At 35.5% G+C, this 14,596-nt stretch overlaps 1 protein-coding gene across 1 annotated transcript in view; it reads right to left on the bottom strand.

Annotated features, from left to right (window-relative positions):
• The window catches only part of CNTNAP2 (contactin associated protein 2), a 1,518,236-nt gene that overhangs the window by 581,070 nt on the left and 922,570 nt on the right, over positions 1-14,596 (bottom strand). The window lies entirely within an intron of this gene.

Raw genomic sequence — 14,596 nt, 5'->3', positions numbered from 1 at the left:
ATCACATTTCCTGTCCTATTCTCTCGCAAGGCCAATACCACGTCAGAAAGGAGTAACACTGAGTTTCTCACAGCAATTTGAGTTTCTGAAAAAATGCCATGGCAACAGCATTAAGAATATAAGTGACTTATAAGAAAAGATTTCTACGCCTCCTTGTATTTTCCCCTATGCCCAGCTGGCTAATAAAAGCCACCTACTTAAAAAGGCAGCAAGCATACGTAACATAGAGGGGAAATAAAACCAGCTTTTGTGTTCAAATCTTTCTATTTCCTAGATGGTCAACTGTAACCAGGCAATTTAACCTTTCTGAATCATAATTTTCTCATTTGGAAAGTGGAGGAGTAATTATGCCTACCTTATAAGCAATGTTAAGGTTTTGAGATAATATTCAAGAACTAGATCATCAGTAGGTAGGAAATAGAGGGTCAATAAATGGTAAATGGGACCTAAGACTATGTGGACCACAGCTTTCAGGACACATTTTAAGAGCTTGCCTGTCCCCTTCCGATGGTGAAGTTGAAATGTATTGTGGAATACTCCTGTTTCAACAGCATATACTCTTTCCTTTCTCCTGGTCCTAACTCCTTAGCCCTCCCATCAATTCCTCTCTCTCCAACTTCCCCACAAACTGATTCTTTATAATCCTGGTTCAGATGCTCACCGATACCAAAGGTATTAATTGTTATGCACCAGCATTCACAGAAGATTTCTGGGTTTTAATAGAAAACTCTCTGAAATAGAAAAGTCTGCCCAGAATAAAATAACAGAATCTAAATCAGTGAGTGCTACGTAATGAACTGACAGAGAACCACCCTGCATGGAACTCCTTAACCATAAAGCCTGGGCAGCATCCTGCTGCAAAATTCCACAGGACTGGGCTCAGAGATGGCTTTCTCCATCCTGGTATTTTTTTTTTAATTAGTTTATTGGGGTGACGATGGTTCATAAAGTTACATAGGTTTCAAGTGTACAATTCTGTAATACATCATCTATAGATCACATTGTGTGTTCAACACCCAGAGCCAGTTCTCCTTCCATCCTGTTCTTGATTTACCATCAGTCATGCCTAAAACTACAGTAGCAGGGCACAGCCCAGTGAAGCACAGAAGCTCCGATTCTTATACAGAAATACTGCTCCTTTACAATTCCTTACAAAACTCTAGTTGAGAACTAACATTTATTGAGCACGTGTTATATACACAGCACTGTGAGAAACACAAGATGAATAAGATTCTACTCACTGCCTTTCAAGAGCTTCCAGCCTAGGAAAGTAAGTGCATTGTATACACTAGCACTATAATACAAGGTGGGAATGGAAAGTGGTGTAATGCAGGGACAAACTGCACCACGGAATTTCACATGAGGGAGCCTACGTAGATTTGGGGGACAACAAAAGGATATTAGGATTAGGTTGAGCCTCAATGACTGGACAAGATTTTAAGAGAAGACTGTGAGAGGAAGAGCATTATTGGTGTAAAATACAATGCACTCAAAGGCATAATGTTGGATTATCATCAGAGGGGGTGGAAAATTCACTCTTGTTATTTACTTACTCCCACTTAAAACTTTTATTTTAAAAATTTATTTATTTTATTTATTTTCATTTGATGAATGTGATATGTTCCAATTTATAAGTTTAAGAAGTACAGAGTGCTACTTTGATACAGTTATATATAATCTGATTGCCTTTGAAACAATCTTTATCATGTTACATCATTACAATACAGTATTACTAATTATATTCATTATAGTGTGCATGAGATCTCTATGGCTTATTTACTACTCATTACAAGTCTGTACCCCTAAACACACCCCATCATTCTTATCCCTCACCTTCTATCCCCTGGTAACCATAATTTCACTGTTTTTTCTTTACAGATAGGACTTAATTTTTTTTTAGATTTCACATGAGTGATATCACACAGTATTTGTGTTTCTCTGTCTGACTTAACTCATGTAGCATAATGTGCTAAATGTGCAATTATGAATAATATTCCATTGTATGTATATATACTACATCTTTTTTATCTATTCATCACTGACGGGCACTTTGGTTGTTTCCCTATGTAGACTCTTGTGAATCATGCTGTGATAAACATGGGTGTCCATATATCTTGCCAAAATCCTCTTTTCATTTCCTTTGGGTATATACCTAGGAGTAGAATTGCTGGATTATTTGGTAGATCTATTTTTAATTTTTTGAGGAACGTCCATATTGTTTTCCATGGTGGTTGGACTAACGGTGGGGGTCCTGGGATGCCTGAGAGATCCACACATCTGTATATCTAAAGGTAGGTGGATGGGAACTAAGGGAGCAGTGATGGACCCCCCCAAGGATGCTGTGGAGAGGATCCTTTGTTGGGTTATGGATTAATTGAATGGATTAATTCTATCAATTATGGTTATGTCGTACTGGTTGTAAATTGTAAATGTAATATGGTTGTCCTACTGGTTGTAATTTAAAGGTGGGGAGGGGACAAAGGGAATGCTTCATGCCACCCTGATGCTGATGTCCCTACTTTGACCCTCTACATTTAATAGGCACTTGGCAGTTGTATTGGACACGGTGTTATCAAGGTGTTATAAAGATGAAAACCTTATATAACCTAGTGGAGGAAGGGGATCAGATTCATGCAAAACACAATACCAGGCAGAATTTGATGACTCATCGAAGAGCTAGGAGAAGCTATAGAAATTTAGATACTAGAAGAATTATGGGTAAAATGTAAGTTAGGGGTTTAATAAAGTTTAGAGCTGTTCACTCAAGAAGTAAAAGAGGAGTTGCAGCATTTTTAAAAAATGTTGACAACTTTCCCCAGCAGGGTACATGAGGAAGCAATGACAAGAAGGTAGGTCTGTGAGGAGTGAGTGGGTGGTTCTGGGTTGTTCCAGTCCATTCCCACAGCTGCTTCCCTCTGCAGGCTCCCAGGTGTGGGCCTCAGCAGAAGGAGTTTATATCCAGCATCCTGATTCCCCAGATCAAGGGAGGAAACAACAGGACAGACTCCAAAATTGTATAAAACTAAAAACAAAACAAACCAAAAAAAAAAATCCTTCATACTTAATTTTGGAAAACAGTACATATATGCCTATATTTACTTCCTAAATTGTTTTGGGGTGATATTAGCTCAGCCTAATAGTGAAAATAATTTACATCAGCTCATTCTATCAATTAATTCAGGGAAAGCAGTGCAGAAGTGTACCGAGTTGCAATGAAAAACCAGGTTGGAATCAAAATGTGCTCTTAATAATGTACAAAGTAGAAAATCCATATCTCAATACAATAAGATTACTGAACACTTACACACTCACAAGAAACATATGCCTGTCAAGCGAGATTAACTTATTACTTCTCAAATTCAGTATTAAGGATTTCTTTAAAAGTTATCTTTTATTTAAATGAGATTTTAATATTTTATTTTTTTATTATTTGTTTCATGTAATTTGCATTTTTAAAATGGACATTATCCTAACGCTGATTACTGGCATTTTAATTCTCAATGGTGAAAACTGTTTATTTCCAAATCAACTTGAATCATTAAATGTAATTTCAAATCCTATTATTTTCTCACTATATTAAAAAAAAAATGTTAGGACCAGTTACTAATGGTCCTAACTAATAAGTTTTACTAATAAGCAAAACAAAATATAGATTAACCTAGCTTCCCTCTTCCTAGTTATATTTTCTTCTCCTGTACTCTCACAGAACTATTTGCATATGTCCAATATACCATTATCACATTGGTTAGTACTTATTTGTTGGAGCATTTGTCTCTTTTAAATTGTGAATCTCTCCAGTTAAGGATTTTTATCTTATGATTCCTAGCATTACAAGGTACTTCGCCCACTCTCGTAAATGCCTCCTGACGGGCTGACTTAAGGAATAGATGAATTCAATGCTAGAATGTTATGCCAAGGAACTGAAGTAGTTTCAGTGGAACTGGTTCTTTTATTATTTTCATGTATCATTTAAGTCTTAACTCTGGACGCATGCATTAGTAGACTAATTATTTTAGTACGTCCCAGGAAATGTATAATTTGTTTCATAGCGTGGCCTAGCTTGCAAGTTTGATTCACATAAAAAATGAATCAAAATGCCTCTCCTCCTGCTACCTGCGAACTACTTGACCTGGATCAGGAACATATGGGGAGGTTGGCAGGTGTCAATTTGTTGTGATCAAAGGGCTCCAGGAGAAACGATGCATCAAATTAACTCTGTTCCCAGTTCACCATGGCATCAGAAACTCTGCCAACTGCAATCATCCTTTCAGTGCGGCAATACTTTGCAAAATGCTTTAGAATCAAAATGCACTTTTTAACACGAAAATTATGTGTACCCCAATACATAAAACCAACAAAAGCCACATTTGAAAGTTCAAATGTGTAACAATTTACTACAGAACCAATCAGTATGGGCAGAATGGCTGGTTGGATGCAACAATTCCGTCCAGGGTTATGAAAGGCAGTTGCGGTTTTATTTTACCCAGAGTGTCTCTTTTATTTCTACGCTTGCTTTTAATTGCAAAGCATTGAAAAACTGGTGTTCAGATGTAAGCAACTGCAAGCAGTACCAGCTTTATTTGTTTGCAGCAGTTTACTTTGCAGTCTGTGGATAAGGTACTACGTCATTAAACAGAGATAGACAGGAACATTTATTCTGAATCCAAAAAATGTTGACCTGACAGCGTAACTGAATGTATTTGTTGCCTTCCAAGCATGGTGAAAGGGTTTTATTTTTTTTCTCAACAGTGTTTAAAAGTTAAAATAAATAGTTTTAAATAAAATCCAAATTCAATCGTTGTGTTGCCTTTATACATGTGGTTTTGTAGAACCCAACATAGAAACCAGAGTGTCGTCAGCACCCTGACATGAGAAATATACTCTCACAATGCCAAATAACAATTAACAGGGGAGGTTTATCAGAACAGCTTGCTGAGCTACACACCAATATCCTGAGCTACTGGGACACAGAAGCTGTGGTTCTCAACATTCTACGTGCTTAGGAACCACCGGAAGATCTTGTTAAAATGATGATTCTTATTCTTTTGGTCTGGGATGGAGTCCTGACATCATGTGACTCTAACAAGCTCCCCAGTGATGCTCATGCAGCTGGTCAGAAGGATCACAGTTTGAATGAAAGGCTCTAGAACATTCCAGTTCTCTGTGGCAGGATCTCAAAGAATGAGACACCAAGAGGAGACACGGCCCAAAAAGAGAACACAGAGGGGAGACAGCATGTAGGAAGGGCAAACTTGACTTATGTAGACATCTTCTGAGACTGTACTTTTTTTCATAGTCCCTCCTACCATTTTGATATGATTCATTCAGAGTGACAATATAATAATCTCCTAATCTCATTCAGTAGGTTTAATATTTCAGAACTTGACTGTAGACCTCAAAAATTAATATAAGACCCCGTCTTATTTTACTATAAGACGGGGTCTTATATAACATATATAATATAATATAATATAATATAATACAATACAAAACCGGGTCCTATATTAATTTTTGCTCCAAAAGACACATTAGAGCTGATTGCCTGTCTAGGTCTTATTTTTGGGGAAACACGGTAGGATACTTAATTTCTTTTTAGATTAGTACACATTTTATACCTGGATATTAAATATGCCTCGTTCAAAACTTTAGAAAGGAAACCTTTAGGTTACTTATAGGTTATTTTGTGAACAATTGGAAAATCATTTAAAGTGATTTATAAATTACCATCCAGCATAAGTTACCTCCAGAATTTGTGATTTTTCCCTTCATTTTGCCTCCCAATTTTACTTTTGCTTATCAAGACAAGAAATTCATTTCGAAAGTTTGATTTCTTAAATGCTATTTTTTCATACTCTTGGCCCTCAGAGCTATTTGCACAATCATGGTGGAGTTTCCTTTGCATTACTTTCAGTATTGATGTCAACGATATTTTCGTCCTTTTATTCCCACACTAATTAGATTTCAATTTTAGCTGAGGGCATACTCTCTACGGACTGTATATCGTTACCTTCTATTTCTTCTGGTCAAACTGAAATCATATAGAGAAGTCATTATAATTCCAGCAACGAATCTAGTATTTCGTTTCTACATGACTTAATTTGTTAGTTGTATACCCAGAAAAGCTACTGTTATATTGACAATGCTCCTCCAACACGCATTTATTTATGGAAACATTTAAACACAGAGATAGTGCCTATACATCCTACATTATACCCCGATTTTCCAATAATAAGTAATCAAGCATCCTCGGTCTACATGAGCACAATTACACAGTTCTACACAAACTACGTCAATCATTCATGTTAGCCTTCCCATATAAGCACCTTAAAAATCACTTCTATTATAAAAAAATGAATTCATTTTATAGGATTTTGTTAATTTAGTCTGACTTACAGTTTTACAGTATATTCCCCCATTATTTTATGATTAAAACATCTTTTAAGAGATCACAGATTCATAGGATTTGAGGGACCTGTGACAGCACTAGTTTCTTCAACTGTCTCCAGGTCGAACTGTTTTTAACCTACATAAGCAACAGGAATCAGTCAGTCACCTGTTCCCGTCAAGACACTCTAAAACCAACTCTGGAGAAACAAAGACTAAAGGAAACAAAACCCTCAAGGCATTGCATTTCGTTGTCAAAATGTAATTAGCATGTCAGGTCTCTCTATGTGCCTAACACGAAACATATTAGTAGAGAATTAAGATAATATACCATCATTGACAAATTAATCAATATATTAAAAAATGCCCAAAGAATCAAAAAGAATAGTTAATACAAAAATAAAACCCCATAAATTCACAGGTTTCTTTTATTAAGGAAAGGAATAGTATGAGTAACTTTTATAGAAAACTATAAAATGGTATTTTCATTAGATTAGGATGACTGAATATTTTAAAGAAAGTTATAGTATTAGTAAAATTACCATGAAAACAATAGTTTAATTATTTTACAGTTTATGCTTCCAAAGGCAAACAAGCTATCATCATTATTTTTGAAAAAATAACTGACATAAGTTTAACAAATGAGAAAAATTTGCACAAAAAGTTCACATTACACTATATGAAATGCAATGTCTTTTTTAATTGGTTCACTACTTTTTACAATTCTAAAATCAAACTAAAAACATCCCACTAGCTAGGCATCACTGAATTCTGATAATCCAAATATTCACTAATGAAGAACATTTAAAATGTCCTATTTTCAATGTGATCAGGTTTAGAAAGTATTATACCTCTTGACACCAGTATTCTAAAAAATAGGGAGACACAAATGTCTCCTACTGGCCTACACAGAATTCATTAAAGAACATATATTCTCCTAAAGCAGAAGATAGAATAGATCTTTGTTTTCTAGATATCAATATGGCAAAGCGCGCGCGCGCACACACACACGGTGGATATATTAATAGCTAATTTTTAAAAACTGTCTATTCAAAGTTGACCTTGTATCCAGGAGATTCAATAACCTTTGCCCCTCCCCTCTCTCAAAATAATAATCACAGTAATCAGTAAAAAATTGAACCAAAGAAAATTCCATTATTATATAATTTGTTCAATGAAGTCTCCCCTGACTTTGGAATATAGAATGCAGGGACTTTCCTAAGACATGTAGACATTTGGTCCAAGACTTTGAAAACTAGAACTGACCCTGTCAAACCAGAGGATCCAATAAATGTTACAATAAAACAGCCAGAAGGATTTGGGTCTGCTCAGACATTGGCAATAAACCCACTGCTTTATGCTTGACTTTAGCAATTTGTTTACCGTGCAGACAGTGTTTTAAATTGTTTAAAAAGTCAGCAGTCTAGAAATGAACTCAAACATCCCTACAAGAATAACGTTTGACAAGATACAACATCCATTTATGATTAAAACACTTAATAAAATAGGTGTAGAAGGAAAATACCTTAACGTAATAAAGGCCATATATGACAAACCCTCAGGTAATTTCATAATTAACGGTGAAAAACTGAAGCCCTTTGCTCTATGTTCAGGAACATGACAGAGCTGTCCCCTATCACCTCTGCTTTTCAATATAGTGTTGGAAGTCCTTGCCAGAGCAATCAGACAAGAGAAAGAAATAAAAGGCATCCAAATTGGGAATAAAGAAGTTAAATTGTCACTCTTTGCAGATGACATGATGCTATATATAGAAAACCCTAAAGACTCCACCAAAAAGCTATTCAAACAATCAACAAATACAGTAAAGTTGCCAACTACCCAATCAAAGTACAATAGTCCATTGGATTCCTATATACTAACAATGAAATCTCAGAAAAAGAAATATAAAAACAATTCCTTTTGCAATTGCAACAAAAAGAATAACATACCTAGCAATAAACTTAACCAAGGGTGTGAAAGACCTATATTCTGAACTATAAGACATTTTTAAAGAAATTGAAGACACAAAGAAATTGAAAGACATTCTCTGCTCATGGATTGGAAGAATCAACATAGTTAAAATGGCCATATTACCCAAAGCAATATACAGATTCATTGCAATCCCCATCAAAATCCCAATGGCATTTTTAAAAGAAATAGAACAAAAAAATCATCAGATTTGTATGGAATCACAAAAGACCCCAAATAGCCAAAGCAATCCTAAAAAAAAAAAGAACAATGCTGGAGGTATCACACTCCCTGACTTTAGCTTGTACTACAGGGCTACAATAATCAAAACAGCATGGAATTGGCAGAAAAACAGACACATAGACCAATGGAATAGAATTGAGAACTAAGAAAAAAACCCACATAAATATGGACAGATAATTTTTGAAAAAGAAGCAAAAACATACAGTAGAGAAAAGACAGCCTCTTCAATAAATGGTGCTCACAGAACTGGAAAACCATGTGGAAAAGAATGAAACTGGACTGCTATCTGTCACCATGTACCAAAATTAATTCAAAATGGGTCAAAAACTTAAGCATAAGACCTGACACAATAAACTGCATAGAAGAAAACATAAGTACTAAACTTATGGAACTTGGGTTCAAAGAGCATTTTATGAATTTGACTCCAAAGGCAAGGGAAGTAAAAGCTAAAATAAATGAAGGGGACTATATCAAACTGAAAAGCTTCTGCACAGCAAAAGAAACCATCGACAAAATAAAGAGGCAACCAACTGAATGGGAGAAGATTTTTGCAAACAGTGCCTCCGATAAGGGGCTCATATCCAAAATATACAAGGAACTCATACAACCCAACAAAAACCAAAAACAACAACAAAAAAAATAAAACCACAAAAAAAAAACCAATTGAAAAATTGGCCTAGGACCTGATAGACATTTCTCCAAAGAGGACATATAAATGGCCAATAGACATATGAAAAAATGCTCACATCACTAATCATCAGAGAAATGCAAATAAAAACCACAGTGAGATATCACCTCACCCCAGTCAGAATGGCTTTCATCAACAAGACAAATAGTAACAGGTGTTGGAGAGGCTGTGGAGAAAAAGGAACCCTTATACACTGTTGGTGGGAATGCAGACTGGTGCAGCCGCTATGGAAGGCAGTGTGGAGGTTCCGCAAAAAAATATGAATAGATTTACCATATGATCCAGCAATCCATCTCCTGGGTATGTACCCAAAAAATCTGAAAACATTTATCCATAAAGACACGTGTGCTCCAATGCTCATTGCAGCTTTGTTTACGGTGGCCAAGACCTGGAAACAACCAAAATGCCCTTTAATAGACGAATGGATAAAGAAGTTGTGGTACATATACACCATGGAATACTATTCGGCTGTAAGAAAAGATGAAATAGGACTATTTGTGACAACATTGGTGGATCTTGAGATTATAATGCTAAGCGAAATAAGTCAGACAGAGAAAGTAGAGAACCATATGATTTCACTGATACATGGTATATAAATTTAAAACAACAAAAGAACAAGGCAAACAACTGAAAGAACAAAAACTCATAGACACAGACAATAGTTTAGGGGTTACCAGAGGCTAATGGGGGAGGATGGGTGGGAGATGAGGGTAAAGGGGGATCAAATATATGGTGATGGAAAGAGAACTGACTCTGGGTGGTGAACACACAATGTGAGACATAGATAATGTATTACAGAATTGTACACCTGAAATCTATGTAACTTGACTAACAACTGCCACCCCAATAAACTTTATTTTCAAGGAAAAAATAAAAATGAAAAAAGGAATAAAGTAGTCATGCATATATATATATAATCTTTAGGAGGGACTACTGTCACCATTATAATTTAAAAGAGCTGTAGACAGCAGAAAACCTCAAATAAAACATACATTGGAGAGAATGATTACAATGAAGCCTGTTTGCCATGTGGATTGTTTATGCAGATATATACTGTTACATCCAATTCCACTAATATTATTGAAGATCTTTTAATTTTTGTTTCAAACCTTAAGTTAAACTATTAAGGTTATGATGACATGACATTTTGATAATACGTATGTGTATGTGTGTGTTTGCTGTTTCCTTTTTTTTTCATGTTTTTTTTTTTTTCCATTCTAAAATTCATATCTGTTTACTTCTGGGTTGAAAGAAAAGTCAAATCACTGAAATAGAAAAGTAAAAGTTTATGGCTAGGAAGAACTATTGAACTCCTTGTTGAATCTCTTTATTTTACAGATGAAGGAACTGAAAACTGGAAATTCAGTAAAATTAAATACATCCAAGGTCACGGTGCATATTTATGGCATAGTCAGAACTTGGGCAAAAATGTCTGCCAGGTATTTTTAAAATACTACATCGTTTTCCTAAGTTACAATGGAGAATCATAGTTGCAAACTGAAAATTTTGGGGAAGCATATAATATACAGATAAATAATTCTTACTTCCCTACAAAAAAAACAACAACAACCAAATAAGCAAAACATGTATTTATTATCTCAAAACAATTTGAATGCCTTTTATCTGGACACATTCTCTCCAATGTCTGGCTCTCTTACTTTTCTTTTTTTAATGTTGGGTCCAAAGAGGTATATTGCATTTATGCAGAGTTTTAGTATTTGTACAATGAAGAAATTAAAATGAACATATCTGACATTATTTTTATAGCTGATTCAAAACAAATAGTGTGGTAGATGATTTAAACAATTGCTACAGTTTTGTTATTATCTATACTGTTCAACTTATTATTTCTGGAAAACATGCCAGTCTCTTTGGAAGGCAATGTTTCTTGTAAATTAAACTGGTTAGAAATCTCTCTATCAGGCAGTTTGTTACAGATATTGTTTGCAAAAGGGTTGTAGATTTTGGCTCTCAGAGGAGTAAAGAAAAGAGACCTATGAATATGCTAAGGGAGACGGAGGATTTGAAAACGTTTGAATGAAAGCAGGCAGTTACCCTTTAGGAGGCCAGGGAATACTGGATTAACAGTCTCATGCCATGTGGTTTTGTTCTATCCTGTAATGATTCTACTGTACCTCAACCAGATTCTTCTTTAGGTAAGTTATCTCTGTAAGAGCTAGGTCAGCACCTGAGACATAGAAGCTCCTCAATAAATGCATGTTGATGAATTATTGAATCAAAGGGAACAGTGCAAGGAACTTCTCGTCTATTATAGATGCTCCAGAACAAAAGAAATCAAAGAACGTACAGGTTGTAAACAGTTAAAAAACAAAAAACAAAAAACTGTTCTTAACACTTCCTTCAGAGATGCATATAATTATGGCCAAACATACTAAACGCTTTCTAAAGGTCTCACAAGTTGCTATCACCAGAGATATAATTCTCAGATTAATAGCCTTAATTCTTGTCTTCTAGTGTTCACACTTGTTTCTTTTTCCCATTTTTTTAAAAAAGATAGAGGAGTCCAGTGCACAAATCTGATCTCATAAATGTCAATAAATTTTGGGAGATGGTTTGCACATTAGTTCTTTCATCATTAGTTTTAGTAAAAGATTGAACGTAACCAATTTAACCATGTGTCAATTCATATAGAATCTTACAATTATTTTTGTATTCTTAACACTTTCAAAAGAAATACGCTCACTGGTGTGACTTCTCCTCTTGGTATGTTTACTAGCAGACAATCTCCATTTGATTACCCACTGTCATTACTGTTTATGTTCACACTTGGATATGCAAGAGTGTAGAAAGAACTCATTTCAAATTTATTCTCATTTAAGGACTTGAACTCGTTTTTAGAAATCCTGGAAAGCAGGGTACAGAACAACTATCTCATTAATTGGATCTTGTTCCAAACTAACCTGCTAAAGATTGTCCTATTTGTCTTTGTATGGAATTGAATATACTATTATCTGTAGGACTAATTGAGAATTTCCATTTTATCCCCCAAAAGTGAAATCAGCAGTATAAGTAAATTGATTAACATTATCAAGGGTTGGAAAATGAAATGCTTTCCAAAGGGATGTCTTTAAGGTTTACTGAAAAAAATAACTAAGGAGAACTGGGCGACACTTGATACCTTGTTTGTAAATGGAAAGAATACTTACTGAGCTCCTATTATGTTCCACGCATCTAGGAAGCACTGAGGATTCTAAGGGAAGATGGTGTTAATGTGAATTCATGGACAGAATGCTTTGGAGGATGCAGGGTGGTTATTCACAGGGTGCATGGGGGTGCTGGGGCAGCTAAGCTTCATGCAAGCCCTGTGGACATGAGGCTTGAGCTGCTTGCAAGATGGGTAAGAGCTAAGAACGAAGGAGGCACTCCTGGATATGAGAAGAGCATGGGCAAGGACAGGTAGGACGTCTTGGACCAGCTTGGTGAATTGTACACGTCAGGAATCTATCGTTGCTAGAACTTTAAGAGAACTTTAAGAGCACAACTGGGAGAAGTACGAGTTATTGGAATTCTTTTCATATGTGACCAATAATGGCCTTAAGTGTTGGACAGATGCTATGCTGTTCACATTTCTAGAAGTTAACTCTAGATCCACTTACATGCTGCTGTTTCCCAATTAGGCATTCGAGCTCTAATTCTAGTTTTAAGTTTAGAAATCAAGACCGCACCAAGGATTTGCCAGCAGGATAACTGTCATCACTGTTCTCCCAAGGATATCTATTGTAAAGTGATTTATAACAACATTATAAAGTTGTTACTATGAACTCACTATTCTACTATTCGTCTGTTCACTAGAAAAAGGGGGAAAAAAGGATGGTAAGTCAAACAACAAGGAGCCAGCAAAACCCTTCACTCAACATTTAAGAGTACAGGGTGAAGGGGTGAAAATGATGGAGACATTTACAGTTTTCTCAAACCAAGAATAATGAAATTTCAGGATCCCCCCCAAATCAGACCACTTTCAAGGAAATAATTCATCTGAAATGGAAATAATTTTAAAGAAGGTAATAAAATAACAGTGAAAATCTAACTTTTATTAATAGACACTCGACTTTATAAATGGTCGTGAAATGATTTTGCAGCTTAATTTTAATTACAAACAGCTCATTTCTTCGGATTTATTATCTTACTTAAAAGTGGCCTGATTGCCCTATAGAAAAATTGATAGCCCATAATTTGCTTCTGGTTAGAATTTCTTGATCCTACTTTTATTCTAAGTTATTATGGCACCATCATTTATGTCAAAACAGCTGAGTCTTTCTCAGTGTTTCAGATAATTAATAAACTATGGATTTTTAGGGACTTATCTTTCAGTAGTAAAAATGTATCCCCAAAATTAATTACTCAAGCCTAAACTTGAGTCACTACTGAGGATTTAATTGAATGTTGTTTTTGTCACGACTGCAAAGCAGATCTCACTTATAAACATTTTTTTTTTCAAGTGGAGTGACAAGTTTCCGTTGAATACGTATATATTAGAAAGCAGGCGAAATCTTTAGCATGTCCCTTATTTGTGCATCTGGGTTTCATTCCTGGTTTGTCATGATGGAGGCTAGCTCAGGATATACCACCATAATAGAAACCCTCAAAAATTCTGCTCCAAAGTAATAAGTCGGTGCATTTAGCCAATCAAATAAAGAAGCAGAAAACTGAAAATTTCTGCTTCACTGTTGTAGTCAGACTCAAAACACGGCGGTCAAAACTCAGGTGCACGCACTGCCCCACACACAGCCAGGTGTACTAACAGATGCGCCAGGTAGAATCAGATTGTACGATTAATGACAATGAAAGCCTTCCAAATAATCAGTTTCCTCTTAAGTGAAATTCACATGAAACAAAACCAAAGAATCCTTAGGAGAAAAACAAATATATTGGTTCTTTTCTGACAGGACAGTTATGGCCTAGATGCATTCAAAGCTCACTTTCAAAATGATTAACTTTAAAAGTTGGTGGAAGGGAAAATTGAAGCCAAATTGTAAAGTGAAACAAAGCAGCAGGAGTAAAGCAGCTTTTCTGAAGCCCTGCTTGCGTTTTGGTCCCGGTCTTTCTAGGAACCAACTCCGTCTTCACCATTCAAGGTCCTCCACTGAGTTTTCCTCCTTTATCTTTCCTTCTTCTACTGAAACACAAAATCTTCTCCTTGTTCTCTGCACACTTACCCCAACTTCCCAAATGGAAAAAAAGAAAAAAAAAAAACTTGGAAACTACTATTATCTGAAACTGAGGTAAGGAGTGTTCTATTCCCTTCCATTATATTTTCAAACCTGTTTTTGTTTAATTATATATAGGCTATTG

The sequence above is a fragment of the Rhinolophus hipposideros genome (genome assembly GCF_964194185.1).
Source record: "Rhinolophus hipposideros genome assembly, chromosome: 25".
NCBI lineage: Eukaryota > Metazoa > Chordata > Mammalia > Chiroptera > Rhinolophidae > Rhinolophus > Rhinolophus hipposideros.
This window is presented reverse-complemented; position numbering and strand designations above follow the sequence as displayed.